The following is a 13379-nucleotide window of genomic DNA, read 5'->3' as shown; positions in this document are numbered from 1 at the left end:
GTCGATTTAACAGGAGGTCCTGGAAATCTCCTGAAATTGCAAAATATACGAAAAAGTCCTGGAAATATTCGGAAATTATTAAAATCTTTTGAAAACTCATACTAATCTCCTGAAATAGACGAAAATTGTCATTTTGGGGTGTCATTCAATATGGAAAACGCCACTCATACGCGCGTTAAAAAAAGAACAAAAAATGGCGTTGTGCAATACCCGCAATTATGGAATCTAGTGAAAGAAGCTTCTCGTGCCTCAAACTAATGAAGAATTACTTGAGATCAACAATTCTCATAGATAGATTGAAACATTTGGTAATTTTTGCTATTGAGCGTAATCTATGTTGGAAATAGATGTACTGTATGACTTCGCTACATGCAAGGCTCATAAAGTAATTCTGTACATAGTAAAGGATGAATAAAATGCAAAGACGAATTTATTTTCTAATACAAACTCTTAATTTTTACTTATTATCCGTATCCGTACCCAAACTTGGCCCCGCGAAATCCGTTTTGCATAGGGCTCTACAATGGTTAAGTCCGGTTCTGCTATTTAGTGACGGATGAGTACTTCTTGCTCCTCACCCCTCTTTTTTTTTTTGTCTCTTAAATTACCTAGGATAACTCCCTCCATCCGAGTTGCAAAAATAAAAGAGTGATCTTTCCATGGTGTCCAAACTCTTGATCGTGCTCTGTCGCCTCGATAGTTACTTCAGAGTAAATTACCCCCCCCCCCTTTTTTTTAACATGAGGTAGAAATAAAAAAAAAAGAGTGATATTTCTTTTTTACAACAGTCCAGTCCTGCTATTTTGTGACTACATGTTCTCCCCCCCCCCCTCTTGTTTTCTCGTGGACTATCCGCAGAAATAAGAGAGTGATCTTTCCTTTACTTCTTCTTGTTTAAACTGTTGAGGGATACGCCGCTATTTTGCATGGCCGGTCTTAGGCCACTGCAACCTATGCGACCGCAGTGGGCCCCCACTTTCAAAGGATTCGCACTTTCATAGGACCCGCTCTAATTCAAGGTGTATACATTTTTAATTTAACCATTTTATAACTTAAACCAGATTTCCCGCGCCCTCCTGTCGATTTACCAATAACTCCTGGAATCGCAAAATATACAAAAAAGTCATTAAAACATATGGAAATATATACACACAAATTTTCATTTTGGGATGTCATTCAATATGGAAAACAATTATCAAAGATAGATTGAAACATTTGGTAATTCTTGCTATTGAGCAGGATCTATGTAGGAAACAGAATTATTATGATATACTGTATGACTTTGCTACACGCAAGGCTCGTAAAGTAATTCTGTATGTAGTAAAGAATGAATAAAATGCATAGACTAACTAATACAAACTCTTAAATTTCACTTATTATCCACTTCCCTACCCAAACTTGGCCCCACGAAATCCGTTTCGCATAGGGTCCCACAATGGTTAAGTCCGGCCATGCTATAAAGTTACATATAGTAGATTATTTAGATTAGTTCCTCGTCCAAACCTCCCGCAAGACAAAGGGGGATGGGAGCGGGCAGAGTTTGATACATTTCAACGACAGTCAAGCGTGCAGCCAGTCATCCGTAGTGTGAATACAACTCTTGTTTTCTCGTGGACAGAAATACTTCTTACTACTCGACAAACTCTTGAGGGAAGAAGAGAATTATATCTAATATATAGATACTAATAATAGAAGTATTAGTTTTATATAATATATAGGCCCAGTATTAGTAGGCCCTATAGGACTATAGGCTACTATAGTACTATAGTAACTAGCAAAAAATTAGATCTACAGTTTCTAAAGATTAGGTATTAAGGTATAGGGCAGGGTCTAAGTCTAAGTCTAGGACAGTAGGACAGTCTAGGTCTAGAGTAGACTGTCAGTGACACTGTCACAGCTAGATAGTAGATACTTATATATAAATAACTTAGGATACTAAGATTTAAGATAGATTATTATTAGATAGATCTAGATCTAGAAGATATCTAAATCTAGATTAGAAAAAAAAATATAGATTAATGTTTACCAACAAAATTCACAACTTAAAACACTTTAAACAGTAAATCCGTCATCTAGATTAGATCTATCTAGACGTCTATATCTGGAATCCAGTTTGATTTACAACTCAAGCACAAAATATTTCGTCTATTTTTTCTTCCTGGTTTGAACTTCCTAGTGTAGATAACTTCCCGAAACAACTGAAAAGACCTGCACAGATCTAAAATTATAGATATATGTCATGTCAATGTTGCCCTAGTGAAATCGGCGTAGCTCTTTTTATTTAAAGGTTGAAAAGCACAAATACACGAGCACAAGAAAATCCTCAGCAATATTAACAGGCCCTAGGCGAAGGAAATTTGGTGTAGCCTACGTGGCCCAAATGAAAACATATTAAAAAAAAAGAAGCTTATATTAAGTGTAATTGTATCCATTAGTATAGATCAGTCACATTATATACTTTGATTTATGTAGCTTTTTCTGTTAGGGGGGTCCGTGGGCAAATCTTGACTATATATAATAGAGTCCCCCTCCATACACACACACATCTGCTTCCAACCCATATATAGAGAATTTTCCTACTACAGCACTATGGTGTGGAAAATACTTCGGTCAGATCTAATTAGTGACCTACATCCTCTCACTTTTATTAACGAAAGTTCAGGTAAAAAGCTTATATGCATAAAAATAGGGAGAGTGCACAGCATGGGCGTAGCCAGGATTTTTTTTCGAAAAAAAATATTTGTATGGATGGATATATGTGTGTAGGCTATGTGTGTACATAATTAATCTCTATTACATTCTGACCCTTCATTCTTTTTAAAGACGTTATTGTGCCCCAGAATAGGTTCTTCCTGGAGTTAGTGAAAAAATTGTAGACTCCTCGCCCTTGCCAGCAAGGGGTCTGGGGGATCGCTGAGAGCTCCTCCAGCGCGGGGCGAAGCCCCGCCGCCGAGCACTATTTCTGGAATTGAAAACTAACTAAATGCATATTCTGAGGTACCTACAGTGCATTATTTTGCTATCAAAAAGTTTTATTTTAAAAACCTTATGTGCTATTCTTACTGACTTAGACCCTCCCGCGCCGTTCGGCGCATTTGCTGGCAAGCTGTTTCCACAAAAATCTGTCACTGACAATGTCTGAAGCCTCTTCCCACCTGCTCTGAAGACCTCCATGAAAGTGTGGTTCCAAGTTGTACTAGGATGTCATCGCAACTTATTTATTTTGTCGGAGAACATGTCCCTCAAACCTCATGCGACGCTCTGTCACAACCTTACTAAGGGGTCGACTCCCACTTCGGCATAGGATTTCCTTGATTTAGACCCGATCTCTATAACTGACTCCTAAAATCCGTCTTAGCCATCTTTGTAGAGACACATTTAGTGCTTTTCAATTTCATTGCACTTTAGTAATGGAGCCCAGCCACTGGTAGACATGTGTAACTTCTCTTGACTACGATCTTGGAATTAGTTGACTATTTTGCTTTAGATGTTATATCGAAAAGGGAAGTTTTGTCATCAAAATCATCTGTTCGGGGTTTTAAACTAAAATATATCTGGAGTTGTGTTGTTGTTGTTTTTTTATTCAAAACCACATATAGCTACGGTCATAGAATTTCGGTGACTAGAAATAGGCCTAAAACCTTAAAACCTTAGAACTCTCTGTAGGGGGATTTAAACTCAAAACTATCTTGATGGGTTTTAAACTTTTAACAAATCCATTTGGAGGAGAGGGGTTGAAACTCAAAACCCCTCATTGGCTTGGCTACGCTCAAAGAATTTTAGTGTGTAATTTGCTTTTTTTTTATATTGAAGGTATTTTTTAGCATCAAACCCCTCTGAAGGGAAATTTTAACTCAAAACACCCAATACATAGCTTGGCTACGCCCAAAGCATTTTGATTGCGAAATTTGTTTTTTTTTCTATTTTGAAGTTTTATTTTTAAGCTTCAAACCCCGCTGGCGGCTGTTTAAACTAAAAACCCTTTGGCTATGCTCATAGCATTTTGAGTGTGTAATTTGCTTTTTTATATTGAAGAGGGGTTTATCGTAAATTTTGGAGAGGGGTTTAAAATTTAAAAAAATCTTCCTTAGATGTGCTCTTGGAATTTGGGCTTTGTCGTTTGCATTTTTTTTTTTTGTTTTATAGAAGAGGGGGATTTAAATGCAAAACCCCTTGGTAGGGGGTTTAAACTCAAAACCCCTTGGTAGTGGGTTTCAAACTCAAAACCCCCTGGTAGGGTGTTTTAAACTCAAAACCCCCTGGTAGGGTGTTTTAAACTCAAAACCCCTGGTAGGGGGTTTTAAACTCAAAACCCACTTGGCTGTGCTAGGGCAAGTGATGGTTTAGTACTAAAATTTCATCTAAAATAAACAAAATCAAGCAAAAGATCAGTCACTAAACTCCGACACATCCCCTGCGGGGGGGGGGGGGGGGTTCATTTCGAGGGACCCCCCCCCCCCCCGGCTACGCCCATGGTGCACATATAAATTAAACATGTGAAAGCAAGGGCTAGATTAGAAGATAGAGACAGAAACAATAATTCCCGACTAATTGATTTTCTAAGTTGATTAGGCCTACTTCGTCTATTAAGTAAAAAATATTTTGGAAAATAATAATATTCCTCTAAACTGTAAATATACACTATATGCACAATCTAAAATTGTGGACTAATTAAAGAAAATGATAATAAACTTAAACATATATACATGTATAAATGATCCACCACGTGGTCAGTGGCGTAGCTATGGTGGGGGAGGGGGGAATTTGAAATTCGCCTGGGCCCCCACTTGAGGGGTCCCCCAAATGAGTGTTCATGTTTTTTTTTACATTAAATATTAAGCCATTATCTCATGTCATGATGTCGAATGTCAAAATTCATGGGACCCAAACAGCCTCTCTGGCGGATCCAGGGGGGGGGGCGGTAGGGGCGATCGCCCCCCCCCCCACTCGGCCGACCCCCCCCCCCCCCTTCGGGGAAGAATTTTAGTATAGAGTTCACACAATGTGTATACGAATTTATTACTTATGTTAATAATATATACTAATTATTTATATTTCAACCTATTTTTAGATTATTTCGCCCCCCCCCTTCTAGTATTTTGCAGATTTCGTAGGGTCGGGAGGGGGCGATGGCATCAATCCGCCCCCCGCCCCACCATAAACTTTCGAGTGGGGGGGCGGTCCTATTTATTTGTAGAAATCACAGCTTACTAACAGAATCAATTAAATATCTATATGACTAAAACTTGTTATTGGTATTTTAACCGGTCTTTATATTATGTCGTTCACCTGTTGGCCGATTAGAAGGGGAGGAGCAAATACCTCTACTGCCCTTCCCATCTAAACCCTTTGTGTGTGTGGGGAGGCGGTCCTACTTTTATGGAGAAATCATAGTATGTGAACAAAATTAGTCGAATATCTATATAATATAAACAGGTGGAAGTGCGATACATGCAATCACCTTCCCCCCATCGGTCAAACCAATACTTTTTATTTTTGTATTATAGTAAGAAATTACAAAATTTAAAAAAATCTATCACTAATATAATTTATATATGATATAAAGTAAATTCTTATATCGAGTCGCCTAACCCCTATTCTTTAATGCAAAATGCAATCATTAGGAGAAATTATAAAAAGGAGCGAGGATTAATCGTTTCCAGACAGAGTTTGTGTAATTTCACATGAATTAATCATAACTATTTTAAGAAAGACTTTGCATTAGGAAAAGTTATAATTCAAACGAAAATTTTCAATATAACAGTCACGGTTGAGATGAGTTCAAATACCAGATAATCTTTTCCTAGTCGACTTTTTCCAAACTTTATTCTATCTCATATTTTTCTAGTTAAAATAAATTTAGGACTATAACTCACAATTTATACTTGAATTCTATTGAATATTATTAATCGAACTTTTTTTTTCGGCGGCGATCCTCAAAGCCTTAATCTAATAATGTGGGGTATCTTATCTTTTCAAGGAACAAATCAGTTGTATTTGCAATGTATTAAGGGACTATAAATTCATATTAGAATATTTTTCCACATTATTCAAAAGGCCCTTTATAATAGTATGAATAATGAGCTGTAGGTCAGGAGAATGCGTTATTGCAGTGAAGAATGCCAGAAAACGCTTTTAGCGTCGAGGCTTCACCCCGAACCTCACTGATGAATAATAAGCTGTAGATGTCAGGAGAATGCGTTTCTGCAGTGAAAAATGCAAGAAAACGCTTTTGGCGTGGGGGCTTCGCCCCGAACCCCACTAATAAGTAATGAGCTGTAGATGTCAGGAGAATGCGTTTCAGCCGTGAAAAGTGCAGGTAAACGCTTTTGGCGTTGGGGCTTCGCCCCGAACCCTCTCATAAGTAATGAGCTGTAAATGTCAGGAGAATGCGTTTCAGCCTTGAAAAGTGCAAGAAAACGCTTTTGGGGTCGGGGATTCGCCCCGTATCCAATGATAAATAATGAGCTGTACCCTATGATAAGAAATGAGCTGTAGATGTCAGGAGAATGCGTTTCTGCAGTGATAAATGCAAGAAAACGCTTTTGGCGTCGGGGCTTTGCCCCGAACCCACTCATAAGTAATGAGCTGTAGATGTCAGGCGAATGCGTTTCAGCCTTGAAAAGTGCAAGAAAACGCTTTTGGGGTCGGGTCTTCGCCCCGTATCCAATGATAAATAATGAGCTGTACCCACTCATAAGTAATGAGCTGTAGATGTTAGGAGAATGCATTTCAGCCGTGAAAAGTGCAAGAAAACGCTTTTGGCGTAGTATCCAATGATAAATAATGAGCTGTAGATGTCAGGAGAATGCGTTTCTGCAGTGAAAAATGCAAGAAAACGCTTTTGGGTGTCGGGGCAAAGGCAATATATATATATGGCTTCTTTTGTCTCGAAAGGCAATGGATGCGCCCAAATGAGTCACTGGTTTTGTCTCTTAATATAAATATATATAGTTGTAACAATTAGCTTGGATAAGTTATCTAATTAAATTTTTAATAGATCTAGACTAACCATTATAAATATGTGCGATTATAAATATTTTTACCAACTTGTTTGGTGCAATTTCATGTTTTTAGCTTTCTCAATGCGCTTCGATCATATCACTTGTATGGACCAGTTGGGGGGGGGGGGGGGAAGGGGGGTATACCGTAAATGTGTAGCGTAGCCAGGGGGTGTTGGGGTTGAACACCCCCCCCACACACACACACCGGAAATGAAATGCGGGGGGGGGGGGGAGACGGACTTTAGTGACTGATTTTTTGCTTTGATTTTGTTTATTTTAGGTGAGATTTTAATTCTTAACCATCACTTGCCTAAGCGCACCCAAAGGGGGTTTTGAGCTTAAAACCACTCCCGTGGGGGGTGGGGGGTAGGTTGCGGTTAGATTCCCATCTTCTATAAAAACAAAAGAAAAAAAATAATGCAAACGACAATCCCCAAATTCCAAGAGCATAGCTAAGGAAGATTTTGATTTTAAAACCCCCTCCGAAATTTACTATAAAACCCCCTCTTCAATATAAAAAAGCAAATTACACAATGAAAATGCTATGAGCGTAGCCAAATGGGTTTTGAGTTTAAACCCCCTTTCAGCGGGGTTTAAAGATAAAAAAAATAGGCCTACCTCTTCGATATAAAAAAAGCAAATTACACACTACAAATTCTATGAGTGTAGCCAAAGAGGGTTTTGAGTTTAAACCCCCCTTTCAGTTGGGTTTGAAGCGAAAAAATACCTCTTCTATTAAAAAAAAAGCAAATTACACACTCAAAATGCTATGAGCGTAGCCAAAGAGGTTTTTGAGTTTAAACCCCCATTCATCGGGGTTTGATGCTAAAAAATACCTCTTCAATATAGAAAAAAAAATGTAAATTACACACTAAAATTCTTCTTATCTTATATAATACAGACGTTACTTCAAAAAAGAAGATGATTACGTCCTACGCGTCATGCATTTAGTCATGCATATTAACCAATGACTTAAATTCTGCCAAGTCACTGGTTTTCCTGGCTAGCTCAGGCAAACCATTCCATGCTCTAATAGCACTAGGGAAGAAGGAGTATTTGTACAAATTTGTCCTAGCATATGGGACGAGGAATGTGCCTTTATCTTTGTGTCTTTCAGAGTATTTTATTAAATTTTGTTTTTGTATTTGAAGATTATGGTTCAGTGTTTTATGTATTATTGCTACTTTACTTTTGAGCCTTCTGTCCTGAAGGCTTTCTAAATTTAGTGATTTTACTAAAGGTGTTACTCTAGTCAAATGTGAATATTCGTTTGTTATGAATCGCACTGCTCTATTTTGTGTCTGTTCTAGTTTCTTAATGTTTTCTTGAGTTGAGGGGTCCCAAACAGAGGATGCATATTCTATTATTGGCCTAACCAAGGTTAAATAACATTTTAGTTTTATGTTCTTATTTGATTTATAGAAATTTCTTTTAATAAATCCTAATGCTTTGTTTGATTTTTTTGTAGTTTCATCAATATGTGGATTCCATGACAGTTTTTCATTTATTATAACACCTAGGTATTTTGCGTTTTTAGTCTGTGTTACTGGTTTGCCATGAATAAGATAAGTGGAATTAATTTGTTTTAGTTTTTTTGTTACTCTTAACAACTGACATTTTTCTGGGTGGAAAGACATGCTCCAATTTGATTCCCATTTCTGTAATTCATTTAATTCTCTTTGTAAAATATCTGTGTCTTGTGTTGTTTTTATTGTTCTATATATTATGCAATCGTCTGCAAATAATCTGACTTTTGTTCCTGAAGTAATGCAATTTGGTAAATCATTTATGTAAATTAAAAATAGTAGTGGACCCAAGACTGTTCCTTGAGGTACACCTGAGTTTACTGTTATCGGTGTTGATTTAGAGCCATTTATTATTACAGTTTGTTCTCTCCCTATCAGAAAGTCTTTAATCCACTGATGCAGTGGACCATTAATGTCGAGATATTTTAATTTTTTAAGCAAACTATGGTGGTGAACTTTGTCAAAAGCCTTAGAAAAATCTAGTAAGATAGCATCTATTTGTTCACTATTATCTAAACCTTTTGAAAAATCATCAATTAGTCCTATTAGTTGTGTTTCACATGATCTATATTTCCTAAAGCCATGTTGGTATGGTGTGAGGACATTATGTTTGTCTAAGTGGTTTATGATGTTGCTACATATTATGTGTTCTAGGATTTTACATGTGATGCTGGTAAGTGATACTGGTCTGTAGTTTCCTGGGTCAGATTTTTCTCCTTTTTTAAATAGGGGGGTGACATTAGCTTCTTTCCAGTCCTTTGGTACTCTGCCCTGGTTAAGTGAAGCCTGAAAGAGTATTTTGAACACTGGGGCTAGCTCATTACTTAGTTCTTTGAGTAATCTAGCTGGAATGCCATCAGGTCCAGAAGCTTTATTTGGTTTGGTGTTGGCTAATAGTTTTTGAATTCCATTTTCTTGTACTACTATATCTTCTATGTTGTCTACTTGGTACAAATTCAGTAATATGTCTTTGTCTCCTGGGGCTGAGAATGCTGATGCAAAGTATTTGTTTAGAATGTTTGCTTTAGTTTCATTATCATTATGTATTATGTTATGTTCATCTTTTAATGGCGCTACGCCTGTTGTTTCCATTTTCTTAGACTTAATGTATGACCATAGGTTTTTGTTGTTGTCTTTAGATATTACATTGTTTATGTATTCACTCTGCAGCTGTCTGCTTACTTTTTGGGTTAAGTGTTTAATTTTTATATACTTTTTGTAAACTCTTTCTGCATTAGTTTCTTTAAATTTTCTATATAGGTTTTCCTTCTGTTTACAAAGCTTCTTTAGTCTATTATTAAACCAGCATTTATTTATTTTGTTTGATGTGTATTTAGTTGGTATTTGATTTTCTATAATGCTTTTAAGATGGTTTTTAATGAAATTCCAGAGGTCATCGACTGGTTGGTTAATGTCTTTTTCTAATAAGAATGTTTGTTGAAAGTTTAATGCAGCTTGGTGTAGTTGTGTTAGGTTACATTTATTCCAGAGTAAGATTTTTCTTTTGGGTTTTGTATTGGCTACTGCTTTTATCTGACTGTGTATTTTTATGATCTCATGGTCTGATAGACCAGGGATAATATCATAATCAACTATTAATCCAGGTCTGTTGGTTAAGAAGAGATCTAATGTGTTGTTTAATCTAGTTGGCTTTTTAATGATTTGATCTAAACTTAGGTTGTGTAAAGTTTCTATGAAAAGCTCATTTATGTCCTTAAGGTTTTGGTGTTTATCTATGGTTAGTGTTTTCCAATTTATATCAGGTAGGTTGAAATCACCCATAATCCAAAAAACTGCCTTTTTATTTGTCTCTTTAAGTGTCGTAATCTGATTACATAGTTCCTGCATGTATTCTAAACTAGAATTTGGTGGTCTGTAAATGCTGCCTATTATTAGGGATGTTGAGGTAGTATTAATTTTACAAAATGTTGATTCTATATTTTTTGAGTTAGGTAAGGTAATTTCTTCTGCTATAAGAGTGTTTTTTATTGCTAAAAGAACTCCTCCATGATTATCAGCCCTATCTTTTCTAAAAATTTCATAATTACTATTGAAAATTTCTGCATTATAAATTTCAGGATGTAGCCAAGTTTCTGTGCCTGCAATTATGTCTGGTTTCTCACATTCTAATAAAATTTCTAAGTCTGCTGTTTTGTTCCTAATGCTTTGAAAATTTATTACTAAGGTTTTAAGGTATTTTGAGCTTTGAGCTTAGCCAAGCCAAAGGGGAGTTTTGAGTTTAAGCCCCCTCCTCCAGATAGCTTTTTTAAAATTTAAAACCACTCCAGATGTTTTTGAGTTTAAAATCCCCCTACAGAGAGTTTTGAGGTTGAAAACCCCCTCTTCAATATTATTCTAAAGCAAACTACACTCACCAAATTCCATGAGCGTAGCTAAATGGGGTTTTGAATTTGTTAAAGAAAAAACTCCAGAGATTCGTTAAGTTAAACCCCACAACAGATGATTTTGACGATAAAACTTCCCCTTTCCATATAAAATCTAACTACAGTCACCTAATTCCAAGAGCGTAGCCAAGATAGGTTGAAAAATGTATACCAGTGGCTGGACTCCATTAATAAACTATTATTCTTCCTCCAAGAAAATATGTTTGCATATAAACACACATACAAAAATGCATTGGCCTATTGCAGTGATGCCCAACCTAATTCGGCCCGCGGGCCTTTATAATTTCCTACACTCGTCTCGCGGGCCACATGAACGAAAAGTTATAAAATGAAATGAAATTATTCTGAAACTATTTTGGTAGAAACCTATGGATTTGATACTTAATTATAGGTTATTTAACAATTATATTTTTTTACGCGTTAGACACCATAATATAATCTCTACTTAAATGTGAGCAACACCGGCACATTTTGTGGTCTCTTTTTGATAAATATTTCCATGGATCCTCCAATATCTAAGCATAGTTTAACTATTTTTATTCGCGGCTCAAACCTAGAATGCAATCATATTAATTTTATAATGCCGTTTTATGTTGTTGTTTTATTAAACAGCCACACTTTCTTTATAAAATAAGTATGTTGGCTTATTATCATGTTCACAAACACACAAATGTTAAAGATCATGATACCAATCCATCAGAGAAAAAGTGGGGGCCCAAACGTAGGTAAAGATACTGTTGTAACTCTCGGCTAGGCACTCAACGAATAGGCATGCAACTCAACACAGTGTAACAGGAAATAAAGACAGGTGTTTATTCACTAGGACAAACACATAGCATCCTCCAGCTTCCTCAGAGTCTTTCTACTAATTTACCAGTCCTTTAGACAGCAACCCGAATGTGGACCAACGACAGCCTTCCCCGCTTCGTTCCAGGTCCCTTCTACAACCTTCAGGCAGCACCAAAAGCTTGCTTCTTAGTTTCCAAACATTCAGACTCTTCACAATCCCTGATGCACTGTTCTTCTCTCCATTCTAGTCTCTTCCTGTTTACGTTTACTAGTGCGCTAGTGCGCACCTCAAGCACTGGTGCAAGGCAGGGTTACGTACAACAATACATTTTTTCAACTTTTTTTTTTGTTTGGAATGTAGATTTCTACACTTAGTGCCGACGTTGCGGGTGGGATGGAACCACGTGGCGGGCCGGATATGGCCGCGGGCCGTAGTTTGGGCATCACTGGCCTAATGCATGTTTCTTTCTAAAAAACAATGAACATAGGCCTATATAATTCTAAATCTAAAACTTATTTAGCGCCAAAATGACCACTCCAAAACGTCCGGTAAAGTAGTTCTTTATATATATCTAGATTCTAGAGTCTTGGACTAAAATTGCTACATTGTTCTCTTGTTATAAACTTGGCGCAAGCTATATTATGCCACCATCAGTGTCATTGTTTTACGGGCAATGTTTCTCAGCCTCACCGTGACGGCGTCAGTGTGGAACATACTAACATAGTTTATGGCTCTGGCTGGGATAAATGACGTGAACCAGCCTGGCTTTAGTTTCTTTCTATCTATATTGATTAAATATTTAAAACTTAGCTATATTTTTGTATTCAGTGAATTCTTTTTTGTTCTGTTTAAAAGTTCGAATCGTGTCTTTTTCAAATATATAGAAGCTATGTTTCGTACAAAATGTTTTTTTTTTTTTAAACATCGACAGAATTCATTGCGCCAAAAAGGCCGTCGCCAAAACGTCGCATGCCGGATAGATGAAATCTATTCTCAAACATATATATATAGCTCTTCAAAGAGCCAGTTTTCCATAATGAAGAAAAATTGTCACTGCTGGGGATGATGTCGTAGACCTAGTGTTTTTGGATTAGTCTCCCCGAAAAAACAAAAACAGGTGTAAGGAATTTCCATCTGCTTGAAACCCATTCAGATGAAACAATCGATTTTATTCCGCCCGTTGAATGAATCTTCTACTCAATCCATTGGTCTAAAGCAGTGATGCTCAACCTTATTCGGCTGGAGGGCCATTTTAATTTCCGACACAAGTGTCCCAGGCCACGTCAACAAAAAAATTTTTTTTTTAAAAAAAGGAAAGAGATCATTTTTATTTGAAACCTGTGAACTTAGTAGGCCTACATACATTAATTTATGAGAAATTTATCTTAAACCAACTTTTAAAATCCGGCTGTATGAGATGAGCACTGAATCTAGAATTCTAAATGTTCTTCCGTGAGCTGGATTACATAACATAGATTTCAAAAGATTCATCACTGAAAAGATGTGTCCTCACAAACAGGTAGACCTAATGTTAACACTTATTTTTCGGAGATTTAGAAAAGTTTCTTCAAGCAACACGGATAACAAATCAATTGTCTGCATCAATTAAAATTTCTTAAGTGGGGATGTCTAGCTTTGTAAGTCAATCAGTTCC

At 36.7% G+C, this 13379-nt stretch overlaps 1 protein-coding gene across 11 annotated transcripts in view; it reads right to left on the bottom strand.

Annotated features, from left to right (window-relative positions):
- LOC106070824 (basic salivary proline-rich protein 2-like) overlaps positions 1 to 2240 on the bottom strand; it is a 35404-nt gene extending 33164 nt beyond the window's left edge. For 7 of the 11 annotated variants that reach the window (XR_008779371.1, XM_056038293.1, XM_056038319.1 and 4 more), the window contains exon 1: positions 2027 to 2239. The gene's annotated coding sequence lies outside the window, so the exon portion shown is untranslated. Of the gene's footprint in view, positions 1 to 2026 lie in introns of all 11 variants that reach the window. The other 4 variants (XM_056038304.1, XM_056038335.1, XM_056038345.1 and 1 more) reach the window with 4 other exon arrangements.
- Positions 2241 to 13379: the final 11139 nt, after the last annotated feature.

The sequence above is a fragment of the Biomphalaria glabrata genome, chromosome 1 (genome assembly GCF_947242115.1).
Source record: "Biomphalaria glabrata chromosome 1, xgBioGlab47.1, whole genome shotgun sequence".
Classification (NCBI taxonomy): domain Eukaryota; kingdom Metazoa; phylum Mollusca; class Gastropoda; family Planorbidae; genus Biomphalaria; species Biomphalaria glabrata.
The sequence above is the reverse complement of the archived record's forward strand: the minus strand, read 5'-3'. Positions and strand labels throughout refer to the sequence as shown.